Source organism: Crocuta crocuta, unplaced genomic scaffold (assembly GCF_008692635.1).
Source record: "Crocuta crocuta isolate KB4526 unplaced genomic scaffold, BGI_CrCroc_1.0 scaffold113, whole genome shotgun sequence".
NCBI lineage: Eukaryota > Metazoa > Chordata > Mammalia > Carnivora > Hyaenidae > Crocuta > Crocuta crocuta.
In genome coordinates this window covers 10,391,004-10,413,189 of record NW_027530368.1, presented here as the reverse complement: position 1 = coordinate 10,413,189, position 22,186 = coordinate 10,391,004, and the positions used below count along the sequence as shown (strand labels likewise).

The 22,186-nt window shown below is 38.2% G+C and overlaps 1 long non-coding RNA gene across 1 annotated transcript in view; it reads right to left on the bottom strand.

The window, feature by feature from the left end:
• LOC144233359 (uncharacterized) overlaps window positions 1-5,948 on the bottom strand; it is a 64,904-nt gene extending 58,956 nt beyond the window's left edge. Inside the window, exon 1 of the long non-coding RNA XR_013335653.1 lies at window positions 5,796-5,948. This is a non-coding gene — a long non-coding RNA (uncharacterized LOC144233359). The remainder of the gene's footprint in view (window positions 1-5,795) is intronic.
• Between the last annotated feature and the right edge of the window lie 16,238 nt (window positions 5,949-22,186).

The following is a 22,186-nucleotide window of genomic DNA, read 5'->3' as shown; positions in this document are numbered from 1 at the left end:
CTCCAAATAAATAAATAAGAACTTGAAAAAAGACTAGGTCTTACTCCTTCTCTGCTTTTTCCACTTTTATTCCCCTTAGCAATGCTTATCTGTTGCTGGGTACCAGCCTTGATTTGTCTGACTGGGCCTTCCTCCTCCAGGAACATATCTACATTGACATCATCCTTTTTCTCCTTCTTCTCCTCCTCCTCTTCCTAGGATAGACCTGAAATGTTGTCACATTCCTGGCCACTCAGCAACACAGATCCAGAGCCCGCCTGGAGCTGAGAAAGCTCCAGGTGAGGAGCAGGAGAAAGCTCAGACCCCATCATGAGAGCCATGGCTAGGAGAGAGGCCTGAAGCAGGGCAACGGTGATGGGCTTTATCTTCTGTTCCTCTGGGGTTGCTGGGGCAGAATCTCCATGAGGTTCACTTCCTCTCTGGCTTTCTCCTGCAAGCATATCATACTAAGCAAAAATTCACAGTCCTGCATCCCCTTTTTCTGGGGTTTGAAGGTGCAAGTCCACTTCTACTGGTTTAGCTCACAGCCCCAGAGCATGGCTGCTACCTCCTTCCTGGCTGTGCTGTTAGTGCTGCTGCGTCTAGATGTGGAAGGTAGCAGAAATGAATATGATCTAGTTTTTGTCTTCTGACAAGCTTGCAGTCTAATGGAGAATTCAGACATATAATCCCATGGTGTAGGTAAATGAAAGAAAAGGGACTAGAGAGAGAAGGGTTAAGATATCAGAAGAAGGCCATAGGATGACTACTTGCTTGGTTTAAAGCAGTCTTGTGCGTGGACCAGTGGTGATTTTTTCTTTAAGACTATCAAGAGCATTAAAATGCCAGGTAAACTGCAGAATTAAGTGGGGATATGATATGGGCCTGTGAACCAAATCCCCACACTCCAGGAAAAACAATGAGGAAAGAAGAGAGCTATTTAAGGCTTCCTGTTTTTGTTTTTATGGTATATAGATCCTGTCACAAGAAGTGCAGGCAAATTCCAAGAAACTTGAGAAGATATAAAAAGAAGGTATTGTAATGCAATTTACTGCTATAATGGTATCATTTAGGGGGAAAGAAGAGCATTTACAATATGTAAAAAAGAGCAAGATAAAAAAAGGTATGGATATCCACAAAATAAATGTGGGGCATAAAGGGGAATTCACTAACACTGAAAAGGTAAAGTATAGAACGGGTACACACTCTGAAAGGGAAGCAAATGCAACAATTGGAGACAGAGCTTCAAATTCCACCCATCTGAGAGGAAAGAGCAATCTTGCTAAAGAAAGGTGATTTATAAATATAGAAGTGAAATATCTTTCCAGAAGGTATAAGGAAGAATCATCAGTGGAATGTAAGGACTGAGGATCTAAAAAGTATGATAGTAAATTATCAAAGAAATTTTAAAGGAGATGTACATTTATAAAAGGATAAATAATAAAATCTGAGTATTAAAATAATCTTTCAAAGCCTACAGGAAATAAAAGAATAAATATAATAAATACAGTTTATATTAAATATAATATAAAACAGAAATACCTTACAAAATGTTTTAATAAACAATCTTTCTACAATAAAAATGTTCAGGATAGGGACAGCAACTACCATTGCACGGGCTATAACTAAATATTTTTGGAGTCACTTAGCCAAGATTAGGGGAAATGAAGAAGTAAATTATAGTTTTAGAGAAAAAACATACGCGTCTTATTCAGAAAAAGGAGAGGGATGAAGAACAAATGGCCATCTTGAAAATAAAGACTCAGAAACAGAACAGAAACATAAAGAACTATGGATATGTAAAAAGTCAGAACTGGACATATATGGGTAAAATATATTAGAAAGAGGAGAGGAAAGCACACAGACGCAGAGAAATCCAAGAGAAATCCACCGCACTTACAAGAAATGGAATGTTTTTGCTCTCGTGCTGGATGAATAATTTTAAATAGGCGTAAAATATAAGTACGTTTAGAAATAAAATGTGAGGATTAAATGAGCTAATGAGGGTAAATTTGCTTGAAAAATTACAAGCTAATATACAAATAAAATTATCTCACTGTAACGTAAGAGCTTTCTCTTCAGCCCAGAGGAGCAGGGAAGAAGCATTTAGGAGATCTCTTGCTCAGTTACCATAAAACTCACTGACTACTGAGAGCAAGTGTGCTGAAGACTGTGCCTCTCAGCAACTACCACCTTTCTACTCTTCACTCTTCAGTGCCAGCTAGACAAGACCTCTGGAAAACCTCCTTGTTGAGCAATCTTAAGCTGGTATTTTTTAACACTGAGATACCATTCACATACCATAATATTCACCCCTTTTAAAAGTGTGCAATTTAGTGGTTTTAGTGTCTTCACAAAGTTAGGCAATAGTCACCACTCTAATTCCAAACATTTTCATCACCTCAAAAAATAAACCCCATGGCCATCAGCAGTCACTCTCATTTCCTCTTTCTCCAGCTGCCAGCAGCCAAGAAGCTGCCTTCTGTCTCCATGGATTTGCCAGTTCTGGAAATTTCATATAAATGGAATCATACACTATGTGGTTTCAGTGTCTGGCTTCTTTTACTAAACATAATGTTTTCAAGATTCATTCATGTTGTAGCATTTATCAGGCCTGTTTATGACTGAATAGTATTCCATTGCAGAAGTATGCCATGTTTTACCTAGTCATCAAAGTGTGGGCATTCCCAATTATTATTACTTTTTCAAGTCTGTTGATATTTGGTAATTATTTTTGCATTCACATGGATATATTTCAAGTATTTACTGTGGAGTTCTGGAGAGTAACTGTCTAAAAATTGGCAAACATCATAAAAAATACAGATACGAATAAAATGGTTTATATATGATTCCTTATTATATATCATTAAATTATATATTTTGTAGATATGTATATTTATATAAATACATAGCCACTTTAACACATATGTGTGTATATACATATTATGATCACTGTCTTGTGACTGGTCAACTGGCTGCTCCCACTTAAGTGCAGATTTTCCACTGAGTAGCTACTCTTGGCCCTTTTCTCCCCCAAAACCAAGTTCATGACTTTTCTCAATGGCCCACATGAAGCAGTGCTTTAAGTAAATTTTTCACCTCACTGGATTAAAACTTGTATGTACCATCCACAGAGTTAGTGTTGACCTTTCTCATAGAGTTGCATCAGCTCTAACAAACATTTGAACATCACAGTACACAAATCCTGTGGACCTAAACCACTTTTGAAAGCTGACAACAGCACAATGCTTGAAGGAAGGGACTGGATATTAATTACTTGCTACATCTGTAGTTTAAGTTACTGTACTTTTCTAATTTTTTTTCCTATTTTTTTTTTCTCACTGAAACCAGACAAGTTGATAAATTGAGATTGAGAGAGAGAGAGATAACAAATAAGTGGAGCAATTCATAATTTAAAAAATGCCCCATGAGTGGTTCTAACTGGGTTGAAGGAGTTTGGATAAGTTCGTGTTTGGGGCGCCTGGATGGCTTAGTCGGTTAAGCGTCCGACTTTCGCTTAGGTCATGATCTCGCGGTTCGTGGGTTCGAGCCCCGCGTCGGGCTCTGTGCTGACTGCCAGCTCAGAGCCCGGAGCCTATTTCGGAGCCTGTGTCTCCCTCTCTCTCTGGCCCTCCCCTGCTCATGCTGTCTCTCTCTCTCCTAGAAAAAAAAAAAAAAGTTCGTGTTTCCATGGTAGATCTGGTATTATTTATTCACTGAACAGACCTTTGTGGAAAAACCACTATGTGCCAGGTACCTTGAGGAGTATAAATATGGAACAGATATTCTCTGACTTCATGAAACTGCTTTTCTAGTGAGGAAGATAAGATATGAACACAAATATCTATAATATAGAGTACAAAGTGATAACTGTTACAAAAGAGATGCAGATAAGTTGTCATAGGAGATCAGAGAAAAGGGTTGCCTGCAGCTGAGACCAAGAAAAGCTGGGAGCAGAATCTTGGCCTTAAATGTTAAGAATAGGCAGAATGTGAAAAGGTAGAAGTGGGAAGCCAAGAACCAGGGGCACAAAGTCATAGGGGCAGCACATCTGTGGACATGTAAAGAAAGCAGGAAGCTTGAAAGTCTGTGGTAAATGGAGTAATGGGCCACAGGGAAGGGAAGCTGGGTTGAGTCAAACGGTACAGGAAGGACTTTGGGTACCATGAGGAGTTTGTGTTTTATATTGTGGTGAACAGAGATCTATTAAGGTTGAGCAGGTAAGTAATGTGAGAAAAGCTGTACTTGGGATTAATCTGATAACCCACATATAAAATCATGTAAAAAAAAGGAAGGGAAGGGGAAGAGTAGGAGCCGGAAGGAGGAGCATCAAGGAAAGAAGCCTCGTGAACAGAATTGAATAAATATTTCATATTCCTGTTAACAATTTGTATTCCAGGAAACTAAATTCTGTAAAGTTAATACAGGAACAAGCCTCTGATTGACTGGTAACAATACCAGTCACTTGTACCCAAAGGTATGCAGAAAATTACTCCAGCTCCTTATAAAGAAGAAACCTATAGTATCAATAGCTTCTGAGAGTCCTTTCACAGCAAAACTTTCTTTCAGATACTTTATCCATCATTAGGATTCTGCAGGGAGAGTTGTCTTAATCTGCAGGTTAAGGAATGCAGAACTCTACCCACAGATCTCTGTGCTGATCACAAAACTCTATCCCATTTGCCTACCTTCAATTTGACCAATAGTTAAACTGGGCCCCTTTGTGGGAATTGACTTGTCTGGGGAGACATGGCTGGTTAAGGGTCACATCTCCTGATCTCTGTCCCCCACCCCTCACCCCACTCACATTCTAATGTGGATGCTCTGGGCTGGCTAGAACTGAAATATCGGGACAAAGTGACGCTTTTCGTTTGCTTGGGTTTAACAAGTTGGTTTTAAATAAATAGAAATCAAGAAAAAAAAAGTATGGCTCTACTAGAAAATTAAAAATCTGTAAGGTATTGCTATCTAATTGGATTACTGAAATACCACATGCCTTGCTCATTAGGTATCATAAAATACCGAGTTAAATGCAGTGTAGCAACTGCTTGACTCTTTTTGGAAAATTCTGGTTACTCAGGGGGAATTCCTTAGGTCTTACCAACATTTGTGGCCTCCAAACTTTCAAACGTGTGTGTGTTTGTGTGTGTGTGTGTGTGTGTGTGTGTGTGTAGAATAACAAATATGTTTTTAATAAACTTCAGTTTGGAATTTCAGAAAGTAATGGAAAATCTACAGGCTACAGGCATTACAGAAAAGAAAGAAGAGGGCATCAATCTCTCAAAATTCTGGCAGGAAAGGAGTGGCTGCTTCCAAAGTCCTTTTTCCTTTGCAATAAGCTGGCCACTGGTGCCAAAGAATAGCTCATCAGCAATGTTGTTTCATTTTATAGCAATGTTTTGAGAGAGGGGGAAAAAATTAGGAATGTGTGCTGTGATTTTTTTTTAAACCTCATGTCCCAAAGCCTATAATAATCTTCCTGCTTTTTATTTTTAAAAAGGAAACCAAATGTTCAAAATTTGATGTTTGTGTCTACTGTGTTCACTGCAGGCACATTACCTTAACTTTATCACAAGAAGCAACATGTAGTTCTTTAAATGTTGCCAAGACAGAAAAACAAGAAGTCATAGATTCCCTTAAGGACTCAATGTTTTCCATTACACATAGTAACAACCATTGCTACAAAATCTCATTTTCTCTATCTCTGCTGGGGGTTAATCGTCTACCTCCTGTAGGTCAAGGTGCCCAGGGATGTGTGCCTGGGTGCTCCAAGAACAGTTCTCTCAGCTGCCAAACCTGTTCACAATTCTCCTTACCTGATACAAGCAGCTAGCTGCTGCCAGTCCTCTAAGCCGTCTCATCACTGCCCACTAAAGGTATTGCCACTGTTGTTGCAGCTGCTGACATGTGCAAGGGGTCCAACTTCCAGGCCATCAGAGGTGTTGAGGGTCCTGGTGCCAACACTGCTGCCCTCCTGTGTCCTAAGAAGATGAGCAAAAAACAGTTTCTTGAGCCTTTACTAAGTCTTATATTAGAGCCACCCTGGAGTCACAAGGCTCCGAGACAGATTATGTAGATGTTCAACAGCCATTTGTTGAAAGAATGAATGAGTCCAGCAGGCTGGGCTACAAGCAATCTAAATGACAGACACCATGATGCACATAGACATATTCAACTGCATCTGTTGCCCTTAATGCCTCCTCCATACCTTGATTCTTTCTTCCACTGGGATTAGTTCCTGGAGGCAATTCGACTTGTCTTAGAATTCCAGAGGGCATATCCCAATCAGACCTTAGGTGTGCTTAGATGGGTCTCAGTCCTGAGGAGAATAAAACTTAATTTCAACATACCATCTGTCTTTATCTTAGAAAAGGGAAATAAAGAATTGATAGAGTTATACAAATTCATTTGATTCTCATCGGGAGCTATAAATTGGTAGCTTATGGTCAAATCTGGCCAGAAGATTTTTTTTTAATTCACATATTTTAAAAAAGAGAGAGAGAGAATACATCTAGATTGGTGGTTCTCATACAGGAACTTGGATCAGAATCAAGTTTGTTAAAACTTAGATTACTGGGCTCCACCCTCAGAGTTCTGACTCAGTAGATCTGGGGTGGGGCCCGAAACTTTGAACTTCTACCTAGTTCCTGATGTGTCTGGTCTGAACCCACTCTGGTTCTCAGTTAGGGGTTACCTTTCTGTAGTTTTTCCAGACCCCACCACCAAATACCATCGTATTTCATATGGCCTACTATACACATTTGCATTACCTGCCGGGGCCTTGGGTTTGAAAGCTCTGTGAATTTTAATTTTCAGATGAAAACCTCTTTTCAGCCTGACTCACAGAGATGACTGTATTACCCACATCGTTTCACTTACAATACTTGGTGTATCTACAGTCTTACAAAAAAATGTTCAGTAAATGGTGTTTCTTTGTTTTTTTGGTTTTTTAGTCAGTGTCTATTATTTATTATTATTATTATTACTATGATGGCTACTATTGACAGTTGATTGTCCTTGAGATTACCACCACCTCCTCCCCCATCCATACAGATTTGCTTGAGATCAGCTCAATCCGGAAGTGGAAAATGCTTATGATAAATGAGAAAGCAATTTAGTTTTGTCTATTTGTTTAATCATGTCACTTTTAGATATAAATGGCTATTTTTCAAGCATTTATGTATTTATATTTTTAACCTGTACATTTGTTAAAAACGAAATGTTGTCTGAACATCAAATAATGATTATAGTCATTGGTCTAGGCATAGTAATAAGTAAGCACAATTTAAACATGTCATAAAGAATAAACATTTATACATTTTAATTTTTTAACTTATTGAAGTATAACAGATAAACAGAAAGGCACATACATCATAAGTGTGCAGCTCAATGAGTTTTCACCAACTGAACTCACGCATCTAACCAGCACCTAGCACAAGAAATAAACTATCACCAGCCCCCAGAAACTCTCTCAGGCTCCTTTCATAATTTTAACCTTGAGGGTAACCACTTTCCTAGCTTTGAACACCAGAGTTTCATTTTGCCTGTTTTTATAATTGATCCAGTGGCTGATCTACATTATGTTCATAAGATTTGTGCACACTGTTGTATACAATTGTAATTTGTTTCTCATTGCTGTACATTATACAATACTATAATTTATCCACTCTACCATTAATCAGCATTTGGGGCATTTACATTTTGAGGCTATTACAAAAAAGTGCTGCTACAAACATTGTTATACATGTCTTTTGCAGTACATATCTATGCATTTTTGTTAAATGTATACCTAGCAGTAGAATGGCTGGGTCATAGGGCATGTGCATATTTAGCTTTCAGAGACACTACCAAAGAGATTACTCAAGTGGTTTTGTCAATTTCCACTAGAAATGTATGAAAATTCAAATTTCTTCACATTCTCACCAACACTCTGAATTTCACTTGTCATTTAAAAGAACGATAGGCCTGCCTGGATTTAAGCCATTGGTGTTTTCATGTAATTTGCATACATCTTGAGTTCACTGTACAACTTCTATCACTTTCAGGGAATTGAGGAATAAATCTTTAATAAATGATTGTGCTTCACAATCAATTTGTAAATAGATACCTTAAGTTAGTAAATTTGCTATCTAAGTAGGTTTTCCTTTTGTCTTGTATTATCTACTGTTTGTATTTAAGCCACAAAGTATATTCTTTATGGGAAGATCTGGATATTCGCTATGTTTGCAGCTGTAATATAAATGTGTATCCCACAGTACTCCACATTTGGTGACTGGCAGCTATTTGTAGTAACCTTTCCAGCAGATGATGCTCTTCTTTGAACTCAATTTCTGTAAGTTCAAGATCTCAGTCTAGGAAGTCAGAGGTTTCTGGATGCTGTCTTTCCACAGGGAAGAAATTTGGCATTTTCCGGCCAAAGGTCAACTCTAATGATCAGTAACAGGTTTCTCATATCATGCAACTCCTCTTACTTGCTAGAAGCTGAGTCTTCAAAGAGACTGAGACAAAGCAGCATCTGGGTGGCTCAGTTGGTTAAGCACCCGATTCTTGATTTCAGTTCAGGTCATGATCTTGAGGTTCATGGGATCGAGGCCTACTTCAGGCTCTGTGCTGACAGCATTGAGCCTACTTGGGATTCTCTCTCTCTCTCTCTCTCTCTCTCTCTGCCCCTCCCCATAACATGTACCTACGTGTGCTCACTCTCTCTCTCAAAATAAGTAAATTTTAAAAACAACAACAAACAAACAAAAAACCACTGAGACAAAGTACTTACTAGGGACACCTTTCGTGATGCCATTAGAGACTAGAGAACTGGTCTCAGCCCCGTAGGACCCTCTCCTTCTCCCTACCATGCCCACAGGCTGGTTTTCTTTCCAGAATCTTTGATAACCAAGTGTTATAAGCAAATTTTTAATTTAACTTTTCAATTGGCCAGGATATGGCCTTAGCAGAATCAAGGTTTATTTGTATTTCACTGTATTTAATGTTTATTTATTTTGTTTGCCTAATTTGAGTGATTTCTGGCTTTGATACATTGCATTGTTTTTTTAAAAGCTTATTTAGTGATAACTTTTTTTAATGTTTATTTATTTTTAAGAGAAAGAGAGACAGAGCATGAGTGTGGAAGGGGCAGAGAGAGAGGGAGAGGCAAAATCCAAAGCTGACTCCAGGCTCTGAGCTGTCAGCACAGAGCCTGATGTGGGGCCTGAACTTGTGAACTGTGAGATCATGACTTGAGCTGAAGTCTGTCACTTAACTAACTGAGCCACCCAGATACCCCTTAAGCTTATTTACTTATTTATTTTGAGAAAGAGCATGCATGAGCAAGCGGAGTGGGGGGCAAGAAAGAGGGAGAGAGAGAACCTTAAGCAGGTTCCCTGCTCAGCTTGGAGCCCAATGCAGGGCTAAATTTCACAACCAGGAGATCACAACCTAAACAGACAAGAATCGATCACTCAACCCAGTGAACTACCCAGACGCCCCTTTGATACACTGCATCTTAAAGTTTGTTGGTTCACCAGGGTAATTATAATATTTATATATTTTTCTCATAATATTTAAGAGTTTAACAGTATAACTTCTCATTTCATATTTGTCACTTTTAACCAGAAGCTAGATACATGGAAAATCATTGTTTTGGATGATTTTATTAAAGAATAATAACTTCAATATTTTTTAAAAAGATACATGCTCATTTAAAAAATTCAATCAGTTAAGAAAAGCAAAAGAAATAAAGCAAAAAATACTTAGGGGCACCTGGGTGGCTCAGTTGGTTGAGTGTCCAACACTTGGTTTTGGGTCAGGTCAGGATCTCATGGTTTGTGCTTGGAGCTTTGAATGGGGCTCTGCACAGACAGTGCAAAACCTGCTTGGGATTCTGTCTCTTCCCTCTCTGCCCTTTCCCAACTTGCTCTCTCTCTCTCAAAATAAATTAAAAAATAAACTTAAAAATAATACTTCCTACCATTCAGAAAACAACTATTGTTAACCTTAGGTGAATATTATTCCAGACATCTCTCTACACCTCTGTAAAGATGAAATTTTAGATAAACAGAATGATAAATAAACGATGTTACTAAAATTGGATCTGGGGCGCCTGGGTGGCTTAGTCGGTTAAGCATCCGACTTTCGCTTAGGTCATGATCTCGCGGTTCGTGGGTTCGAGCCCCGCGTCGGGCTCTGTGCTGACTGCCAGCTCAGAGCCTGGAGCCTGTTTCAGAGTCTGTCACTCCCTCTCTCTCTGACCCTCCCCTGCTCACGCTGTCTCTCTCTCTCCTAGAAATAAATAAAACATTTTAAAAAAAAAATTGGATCATACATCATCTGGTGGTTAATAAAAAATTGTAAGAATTAATTTTAACAAAAGAAAAACAAGCTGAAGAAGGTAGAATAACTATACATAAGTTTTTCTGTCACATTTCAGGCATTTCAGTATTTTAGAGATTGTGTAAATGTGCTTGGGCTTGTCTGAATCCTGATGTCTAACTCTTGGCTAAACCTAGAGGAATGTCTTCATTGCATGCACAGCAGTATTAGTCTCCCCAATCTCTATCTCTAATAGTTCATCTTGTTGTAACGTGTGTGTAACATATGTGTAATGTGTATTTTTGTCAGTAACCTGTAAAAAGATAAAACGGAAAGAAATAAAAAAAGAAAGAATAGGAAAGTAGGAAGGAAGGGATGGAAGGAGGGGAGGGAGAAAAGGAGGGAGGAAAGTTCCTATTTCGATGTGTTTACTCCAGGTTGCCATTTTGGTGGTCCTCAATTAAAGCGCCATGTAACTTGTACATGATACCCAATGAGTATTATAGGGAGGATCAGGTATTTTGTTAAAAAGTTCTGGCCTTCCTACCCCATTATGGAATAGGTCCAAAGGACTATTATGATACGGTCACATCAGAGGTTATGGTGACCTGCCTGATCCAAATCCTCTCAATAATGACATCTAGTATGCACAGGAAGTCTCGTTTTGTTCAGTTTCTTTTCTGGAGACTCTTATTGTGATGAAGCTTTCATCTACAAAATGCTAATGAGATTATCTTTAGATTATCAACACAAAATTCCAGAGCTGTGGTAATTAACAAAGAAGACCCATAAAAAGTGACACAAAAATGCTGACGGATTGTTTACTGTATGCTCTGCACAATGCCACAGACCATGACCTTGTAGAATTTCTGGATAATTACCAAGTGGCACCAGGGAAACTATACTCAGTACTTGTATTAACAACACAGAACACAATGTTATCAACTGCATCTCATTAACTGGATTCTAAAGAATTTAAGAATGCTGTAACTGAAAATAAGCTGAAAATTTAATAAAAGGCCAAGGTGACCCAGGTGATTGGGGGAAGAGAACTAACATTTCTTGAGCTTTTATTTTTATGCTAAATAGGTTGTTTGCATTCTTTTAATATTCAAATAACCCTATGGAATTGGTGTTGTTTGTAGTTTTCCTGTTACAAGATGACTAGCTGAGGCTAAGAGGGGTTGATATTGAGAGGGCCCAGAATTTGCACCTCCATCTGTTCAACTCCAGTACTTTTTCTCCTCAATTATTTTCCCTTCCTGCAAGTTGTAATCCGACAAAGTCTCAAGCTATATACTAAATGAAGCTTGGAGGGAGGATGGTATGTGCAGCCTGTTACATGGCTCCCCTATTTTCGTCATTCCTCAGGGCATCAGACTCAACTACTTCAGTAAGGTCGTCCATATTCTTTCAGAGTCATACCCAACACTAAATGGATTTGGTTACTGCCTGTCCTTGCCACCTGATGCTGCCAGGGGAAGTGGAAGAACAGCTGTGGGAAAGACTTACTAATTTCTTTGAATAGTTTGTGACATTACCTAAACTTTAGATCCTAAAGCGATTTGTTGATATCACAGATGGTTTTTTTCTCCTTAATATATCATGATATACCTGAAAACAAGAGAAGAGGATTTTAAGAAAATCATTTTGTTGGTATTATACTGACTTCTCAAATAATGTATATGAAATATAATCCGAAGTTATGAATACTTGCATGACAGTTCACGGCATTAAGAAGGAGTTCTGTTTGAAAGGTCATGTACACAGTTGAGCAACTTGTTATCAAGTGATCTTATTAGGGAGATTACATCGTAGCCCTTGTGATACTAAAAGCTTTTCCTTTCTCTCTCTCTCTTTCTCTCTCTTTTTTTTTTTACTCATGAGCTGCTTAAAGGTAAAAGCAGCCTCTGTAACCTTTTTATATTTCTTACAATTTTAATATCATGGAAAAGTAATTTAAAATTTATTCATTGCTTATCACTGTGATTTAAAAATCTCTCTTAAAAAATACTTGGGTAGAAATCAGATAACTTAATGGAAAAAACAGAGGTAGTCTTCTTTAAGTGTAATAAGCCAGTTGATAGCAGGGACAATTGTATATCATGCTCTGAAAAAAATCATTAATTTCTCTAATCATTGTCACAACATGTTTCAGAAGGATGAATGGCAGGGATGTAGAGGGATGGTGGGTTTTATTCTGTAACTGGAGAAATGGATATAGAGATGTGATGTGCTGAAGTCATAGTGCTCTTGGATGCACTTTTATGTGCATTCACTTTGTCTCTAGGCAGAACACCTATACTCTATTGATTAAGATTAAACAGGCTTCTTAATCATTTCTAATTTGTGCTCTCATCCGAAAGCCCAACAGCCACGTAGAACCTCTCCGCTTGCTCCTAGGCTTTCTTTTATGCTGGCCTGTGGTTGGAATGTTACTTCATCCTTTTTTTGTTTTTAATTTACTAAAATACTCAGTTTACTAAAATTACTAAGACTCAGAACAAAACCACCTTAGAATTGCTGCCATCAAAGCAATTGGATACCATTCTATGAATGATTACATTCATTCATTATTGCACTTTGGAGACTTCTTTCTGTGTTGAAACAAATTAGACCAAAGCATACAGGATTCAGACTCACCCTAGAAGGCTCTCATAAACTGAAGTAAATCGTTAAGTTTTAATTGCTTTAGAAAAACACCACCAACAACAAAGAAACTAAAACAAGCCAGATTACATCCTAAAGAGAAATTAATTTACAGTCATATTTTTCTAAGGATAGTTCTTCCAGTTTTTTTCCCCCTTGAGAAATCTTCTGTATGATTCTTCCCTTTTGGCTCTAGAGCTTAAACAACCCAGAGAAAACCCTCTGATTATAGAAACTTTCCATGTGGTGAGATTTTAGGTCCCCCTATCCTCAAACCACCCCCACATCCTGCACAAATAGTTTCACCATCTGTCTATAATACTGCCTGAAATTCCATCATTAAATATATGCCTCCAGTTAAATATACCCGCTTATTTTAAAAATCATAATCACTTCATTGAACATTCCCATAAACCTAACACAATTATTTAAATTGTTTTAACTATCTCTGATATTTTCAATGCTTCTGCAGGTATTTTTAATCATATAGACAGCATATGAATACATATTTAGTGTTCATTGTTCATTTGATGTTGTTTAATATATCTATATACCAATACAAGGCATGTGCTTATCACATTATTTTTATTGTCCATGTGCTCTACTTTGTTAATTTACAAAAAAAAGGAACTTGAATTGTTTCAAGTTTTGTTTTCATAAATATTTCTGCCTTAAAATTTTTTTTCAATTTTTTAAACATTTATTAATTTTTAAGAGAAAAAGAGTGAGTGGGGGGAGGAGTAGAGAGAGAGGGAGACACAGATTCAGAAGCATCTGCCTTAAAAATTATTGCACACGGGTCATGTGGGTGGCTCTGTTGGTTAAGTATCTGACTCTTGATATCTGCTCAGGTCATGATTACACAGCTCATGGATTCCAGCCCCACATCAGGCTCTGTGCTGACAGCAGAGTCTGCTAGTGATTCTCTCCCTCTCTCTCTGCCCTTCCCTGGCTTGTGCTCATAGGTACACATACACATTCTCTCTCTTTCTGCTTCAAAATAAATAAATAAAGTTTAAACATTATTGCACACGTTGCCTTGCTTCTGACTTTTTATTTTCTTAAATAGCCTTAAATTCCCCCAAAGTAGAAATCCTGAGTCAAAGAATACTTTTTTTTGACCTTCTATTTTTTTAAAATTTATTTATCATTTAATTTATATCCAAGTTGGTTAGCATATGGTACAACAATGATTTCAGGAATAGATTCTTTAATGCTCCTTATCCATTTAGTCCATCTTTCTCCCTCAACCCCTCCAGCAACCTTCTGTTTGTTCTCAATATTTAAGAATCTCTTATGGTTTGTCCCCCTCCTTATTTTTATAATACTTTTGCTTCCGTTCCTTTATGTTCATCTGTTTTGTATCTTAACGTCCTCATATGAGTGAAGTCCTATGATATTTGTCTTTCTCTGACTGAGTAATTTTCCTTAGCATAATACCCTCCTGTTCCATCCATGTTATTGCAAATGGCAAGATTTCATTCTTTTTGATGGCTGAGTAATACTCCATTGTATGTATATACCATTTCTTCTTGATTCATTCATTCGTTGATGGACAATTGGGGTCTTTCCATACTTTAACTATTGTCAATAGTTCTGCTATAAACATTGGGGTGCATGTGCCCCTTTGAACAGTGCACCTGTATCCCTTGGAAAAATACCTAGTAGTACAATTGCTGTGTCGTAGGGTAGTTCTATGTTTAATTTTGTGAGGAACTCCATACTGTTTTCCAGAGTGGCTGCAACAGTTTGCATTCTGACAAGGAGTGCTAAAGAGATTCTCTTTCTCTGCATCTTTGCCAACATCTGCTATTGCCTGAGGTGTTAATGTTAGCTATTCTGATGGGTGGTATCTCATTGTGGTTTTGATTTGTATTTCCCTGATTATGAGTGATGTTGTGCATTTTTCATGTGTTGCTTGGCCATCTGGATGTCTTTTTTTTTTCTTTCATAGTTTATTGTCAAGTTGGTTTCCATATAACACCCAGTGCTCATCCCCACAAGTGCCCTCCTCCATGCCTATCGCCCCCTTCCCCTCTACCCCACCCCCATCAGCCCTCTATTCTCAGCATTCAAGAGTCTCTCATGGCTTGCCTCCCTCTCTCTCCCCAACTATTTTTCCCCTACTCATCCTCCATGGTCCTCCGTTAAGTTCCTCTTAATCCACCTATATGTGCAAACACATGGTATCTGTCCTTCTCTGCCTGACTTATTTCGCTCAACATAACACCCTCAAGTTCCACCCATGTTGATACACATGGCCAGATTTCATTCTTTCCCATTGCCATGTAGTATTCCATTGTATAGATAAACCACATCTTCTTGATCCATTCATCCGTTGATGGACACTTAAGCTCTTTCCATGCTTTAGCTATTGTTGAGAGTGCTGCTATGAACATTGGGGTACATATGCCCCTATGCATCAGCACTCCTGTATCCCTTGGGTAAATTCCTAGCAGTGCTATTGCTGGGTCATAGGAGTATTCTATTGTTCATTTTTAAAGGAAACTCCACACTGTTTTCCAGAGGGGCTGCACCAGTTTACATTCTCACCAAGAGTGTAGGAGGGTGCCCATTTCTCCACATCCTCGTCAGCATCCATAGTCTCCTGATTTGTTCATTTTAGCCACTCTGACCAGCGTGAGGTGGTATCTCAGTGAGGGTTTGATTTGTATTTCCCTGATGCTGAGGGACACTGAGCACCATTTCATGTGTCTANTATCTTGATGAGGTCCCAATGGTTCATTTTTGCTCTTGATTCCTTTGCCTTTGGGGATGTGTTAAGTAAGAAATTGCTACGGAAGAGGTCAAGGAGGTTGTTTCCTGCATTCTCCTCTAGAGTTTTGATGGCTTCCTGTCTCACATTCAGGTCCTTTATCCATTTTGAGTTTATTTTTATGAATGGTGTGAGAAAGTGATCTAGTTTCATTCTTCTGCATGTTGCTGTCCAGTTCTGCCAGCACCATCTGTTAAAGAGGCTGTCTTTTTTCCATTGGATACTCTTTCCCGCTTTGACAAAGATTAGTTGGCTGTACATTTGTGGGTCCAATTTTGAGTTCTCTATTCTATTCCATTGGTCTATGTGTCTGTTTTTGTGCCAATATCATACTGTCTTGATGATGACCGCTTTGGAGTAGAGGCTAAAGTCTGGGATTGTGATGCCTCCCGTTTTGGATTTCTTCTTCAATATTACTTTGGCTATTTGAGTATTTTGTGGTTCCATACAAATTTTAGGATAGCTTGTTCTATCTCTGAGAATGCTGATGCAATTTTGATTGGGATTGCATTGAATGTGTAGAGTGCTTTGGGTAGTAATGACCCAAATTTTAACAATATTTATTCTTCTGACCCGTGAGCATGGAATGTTTTTCCATTTCTTTGTGNATTGTGAATGGGATCAGTTTCTTGATTTCTCTTTCTGTTGCTTCATTACTGATGTATAAAAATAAAACTGATTTCTGTACGTTGATATTGTACCCTGCAACTTTGCTCAATTGATGGATCAGTTCTAGTAGGCTTCTGGTGGAGTCTGTCGGGTTTTCGATGTAGAGTATCATGTCATCTGCGAAGAGTGAAAGTTTGACTTCCTCTTTGCCAATTCTGATGCCTTTGATTTCCTTTTGTTGTCTGATGGCTGATGCTAGGACTTCCAGCACTATGTTAAACAACAGTGGTGAGAGTGGACATCTCTGTCGTGTTCCTGATCTCAGGGGGAAAGCTCTCAGTTTTTCCCCACTGAGGATGATGTTAGCTGAGGGCTTCTCATAGATGGCTTTTATGATGTTTAAGTAAGGTCCTTCTATCCTGACTTTCTCGAGGGTTTTTATTAAAAAGGGATGCTGTATTTTGTCAAATGCTTTTTCTGCATCTGTCGACAGGATCATATGGCTTTTATCTTTTCTTTTCGTAATGTGATGTATCACATTGATTGATTTGCGAATATTGAACCAGCCCTGTAACCCAAGAATGAATCCCAATTGATCATGGTGGATAATTCTTCTTATGTGCTGTTGCATTCGATTTGCAAGTATCTTGTTGAGGATTTTTGCATCCACATTCATCAAGGATATTGGCCTATAGTTCTCTTTCTTTGCTGGGTCTCTGTCTGGCTTGGGAATCAAAGTGATGCTGGCTTTGTAGAATGAGTCTGGAAGTTTTCCTTCGATTTCTATTTTTTGGAATAGCTTGAGAAGAATGGATATTAACTCTGATTTAAATGTCTGGTAGAATTCCCCCAGGAAGCCATCTGGCCCAGGGCTCTTATTTGTTGGGAGATTTTTGATAACTGATTCAATTTCTTCACTAGTGATGGGTCTGTTCAGATTTTCTATCTCTTCCCGTGTGAATTTTGGTAGTGAGTGTGTGTTTAGGAATCTGTCCATTTCTTCTAAATTGTCCAGTTTCTTGGCATATAATTTTTCATAGTATTCCCTGATAACTGCTTGTATTTCTGAGAGATTGGTGGTAATAAGTCCATTTTCATTCATTATTTTGTCTATTTGAGTGCTCTCTCTTTTCTTTTTGAGAAGCGTGGCGAGAGGTTTGTCAATTTTGTCAGAAAACCAACCGTTGGTTTCATTGATCTGTTCAAATGTTTTTAACGGATTGTATATTGTTTATTTCTGCCCTGATTTTTGTTATGTCTCTTCTCCTACTGGGCTTGGGGTGCACTAGTAGATTGTGCACTTCCTTCTAATTCCTTTAAGTGCACTGTTAGATTGTGTTTTTGCACTTTTTCTAATGTCTTGAAATAGGCCTGAGCGCAATGTACTTTCCTCTTAGGACTGCCTTTGCTGCATCCCATAGAGTTTGGATTGTTGTATTTTCATTTTCATTTGTTTCCATATATTTTTAAATTTCTTCTCTAATTGTCTGATTGGCCCATTCATTCTTTAGTAGGGTGTTTTTAACCTCCATGTTTTTGGAGGTTTTTCTAGACTTCTTCCTGTGGTTGATTTTAAATCTCATAGCATTGTGATCTGAAGGTGTGCATGGTATGATCTCAATTCTTTTATATTTATTGAGGGCTACTTTATGACCCAGTATGTGATCTATCTTGGAGAATGTTCATGCACACTTGAGAAGAAAGTGAATTCCATGGCCTCAGGATGTAGAGCTCTAAATATATCTGTCAGATCCATCTGATCCAATTTGTCATTCAGGTCTATTGGTTCTTTAGTGATTTTCTGTCTAGTTGATGTATCCATTACTGTAAGTGAAGTATTAAAGTCCCCTGTTATTAGCACATTCTTATCCATAAGATTGTTTCCGTTTGTGATTGTTTTATGTATTTGGGTGCTCCCGTATTCGGTGTGTAGACATTTATAATTGTTAGCTCTTCCCTATGGATAGACCCTATAATTATTACATAATGCCCTTCTTTATCCCTTGTTATTGTCTTTAAAGTCCAATTTGTCTGATATGAGTGTGGCTACTCCAGCTTTCTTTTGACTTCCTGTAGCATGATATATATTTCGCCATCCCCTTACTTTCCATCTGAAGTTGTCCTCAGTCTAAAATGAGTCCTTTGTAAACAGCAAATTGATGGATTTTGTTTTTTTTTTTATCCATTCTGCTACCTTATGTCTTTTGATTGGAGCTTTTAGCCCATTTACATTCAGTGTTATTATTGAAAAATATGGGTTTAGTCATTGTGTTCTTTGTAGGATTCCTGCTTGTAGTGGTGTCTCTGGTACTTTGTGTTCCTTGCAACATTTCCCTCATAGAGACCCCCTCAGGATTTCTTGTAGGGCTGGTTTGGTGGTGACAAATCATTTCAATTTTTGTTTATTTGGGAAGACTTTTATCTCTGCTTCTATTCTGAATGACAGGCTTGATGGATAGAGGTTTCTTGGCTGCATATTTTTTCTGTTCATCACATTGACGATTTCTTGCCATTCCTTTCTGGCCTGCCAAGTTTCAGTACATAGGTCTATAACCACTCTGAGAGGTCTCCCTTTGTATGTTCGGGCCCTTTTATTCCTAGCTGCTTTCAGAATTCTCTTTGTCCTGATATTTTGCTGGTTTCACTATGATATGTCATGCAAAAGATCAATTCAAGTTATGTCTGATTGGAGTTCTCTGTGCCTCTTGAATTATCAATGTCTGGTTCCTTCCCCATATTCGGGAAGTTCTCAGCTATAATTTGTTCAAGGACTCCTTCAGCGCCTTTCCCTCTTTCTTCCTTTTCTGGAATTCCTGTGATACAGATATTGTTCCATTTGATTGTATCACTCAGTCGAGACAACTCTCCTTTCATGCTTCTGGATCGGTTTATCTCTCCTTTTCTGAGTTTCCTCTTTTTCTATAGTAATTTCTTCTAATTCACCTATTCCCCTCTCTACCTCTTCAGTCCATACATTAGACTCCTCCATTTTATTATGCACCTCATTTATAGCATTTTTAAATTCATCACAACTATTTTTAAGCTCCATAGTCTTTGTAGCAATAGTTTCTCTGATGTCTCTCACGTCTTTTTCAAGCCCAGAGATTAATTTTATGACTATTGTTCTAAATTCTTGTTCAGTTATGTTGCTTATATCTGCTTATTTTTGAGCAGTTCTTTAGCTGTCATTTCTTCCTGGAATTTCTTTAGAGGAGAGTTCTTCTGTTTCTTCATTTTGGCTAGCTTTTGGCCTCTCATCAGTTTTAAAAGCTTGTTATGCACTCTGCACGCAAGAGTACTGCTATATTAAAAAAGGTTCTTTGACTGTTTAGGGCCTGTCTGTTCAGTAAGTGTTCTTTGAATGGTGTCTCTTGGTCTCTCTTGTTGAGACTTTGGTTATTTTATTTCCCTACTCATAGTGGTATTTGGGACTCTCCACCATGTGTACTTTGGCTTGTTTCTTGAGGTAGCCCTGGAAAGGAAAACAGACAAACACACAGGGAACTAAGGTAAGCAAACACACAGACAAATCCAACAAAGTAGCAAACCGAAAGGGAAAAAGAAAAAGAAAAAAAAGAAAAGAAAAGAAAAAAGAAAAACCCAAAAGACAGAGGACAGGCTAAAAGCATAAAACTAGAATTCCCAGCTACAAATAAAGAGCCAGGTGTATGCAGTGCTGATGGAAGAGAATGTACAAAGAGAGAAATGACAGGGCAGGGAGAAAGCGTTATTGAATAATGATCAGGCAGAGAGACTAAGAGGCTTAATTCAGAGTGAGAAAGAGGAGAATATGGTAGGAGGCAAGGACAAAGAAACTAAGATACTGTTACTCAGTAAAACTCTATAGTCTGATTACTACAGAGAGAGAGAGATAGAGAGCTAGAAAGGTAGCAGTGGAGGTGTAGAATATACATCTAGAGAATGGATTAAATGTGACTGTTTAAACAAACCAATGATGAGAGTGCCCAGTCCAGCAGAGGGAGGGATACGAATGAGACAAGGGAAAAGATATCTTAATAGTAAGAATTGATCTAGAACTAATCACAGCAGTGCATCCATGTTGGTCTTGTCCTGGGCTCCAGTAAAAAAAAAATAAATAAAGTAGCTCTCTAGCGGGGATGGGCGTGGTTTGGTATAGGCAGGTCTAGCCTCCACTGTGGTCCCACAGGCCGCTTCCTGAGGTCCCGCCTTGTTGGTTGTGGGAGAAAACTGGTGGCGCCCCAGTCCCTTCTTGAACAAGCATTGCAAATCACTCTTTTGGGCCTGATCTCCCTGTGTTGCGGGCGTAGCCAAGGTGGGCCGTGTTCTACGTCCCAAGCCCCGTCTCATTTCCAGGTCTCTGTCCTCACGCTTTATTAATACCACCTGAAATATAATCTCACAGGCCAGGCTGCTTCCTAGCTGGGGATTAAGCTGGGAGAGCAGAGGAGCAGTTTCTCCTGGTACCACTTGGGACCGGGGCACCCAGCCCAAAGTCAGCACCACAGCTAGAATTAGGATCACTCTCTGTCCCAAGCTGAGGTTTTTGTCTTCCCCAGGGACAGTTCTATGAGCAGTTTTAGCCACTCTTTCTCTTCCCCTCGACTCTCCATGGCTCCCCACCAAGGGGGTTCCCTCCCTTCCCTCCGTGTCTCTGGGTCCTGACCGTTTTTATCTTCCCCAGTTCATACTCACACACCTATGAAGTTGTTTTCTTAGTGGTCTCTGTCTCTTTTCCTCCCAAACTCCTGGGATTCAGTGTCCTATAGCTTTAGTCCTCTGTTTGAGAGATGGGGGCAAGCGAAATGTATGGAGCTCCCTACTTCTCCACCATCTTGCCTCCCTCTAGCTGTAGGTTTTTATAGTTGCCTTCTATGAAATTGAGAAAGTTCCTTCCTATTCCTAGTTTGCTATATTATTTTTATAAATAGGTGATACATTTTGACAAAATGCATCTTCTGTATTTGTCGAGATGATATACGGGTGTTTTTTCTCCATTAATGTGTTTATACTGATTGGTTTTTTGAGTGTTAAACCATCCTTGCATTCTTAGGTGATGCCTTTCTTCATCATGGTATATTAGTCCTATTATTTATTGTTGGATTCAATTAATACATTTTCCAAGATTTTTTAGGTATGTATTCATGTGTGGTATTTGTAGATTATTTTATTTTCTTGCAATATCTTTGCCAGGTTTTAGGATTCGGATTATGACGATCTTATAAATTAAGAAAGTCTTCCCTCTTTATTTTCTGTAAGAAAGAGTATTTATAAGATTAGTGTTTTTTCTTTCATAATTATTTGGTAGAATTCTCCAATGAAACCATCTGTATTGAGAGTTTTCTGTTTTGGAAAGTTTTTGACAATATATTTAATTTCTTTAATAGGTATAGGACTATTAGCATTTTCTGTTTAATCTGTGTTGACTTTGGTAAATAGTATTTTTCAAGAAATTTGCCCATTTTATCTAAGTTTTCAGTTTTGGTATACATTCTTCATATTATCTTACTAGCCTTTTAATGTCTGTAGAATTTGTAGTAATCATCTGTCTTTTATTCTGATACGTGATTTATTTTGTATTTTTTTCTTCATCTTAGAACTTTATAATTTTGTTGTTATCATTGGATTATCAGCTTTTGGCTTTCTTAATTTTCTCTATTGTTTTTCTTTTTATATTTTCCAAGGTTTGGGACTGAGAATACATTTTCTTCAATCAGGAATCAAATATATCAGTCTTATAAATAACTGAGAAGATCTCATCTTTCCCTTCTAGTTTCTTGAGAATAGGTAGTCTTAGATTAGATTCTCTAAAAGCAAAATTTGAGATACGGATTTAGGTGCATGTGGCTTATTCAGAAGGCACTCTTTAGAAAAAAATGAGAAAAGAAC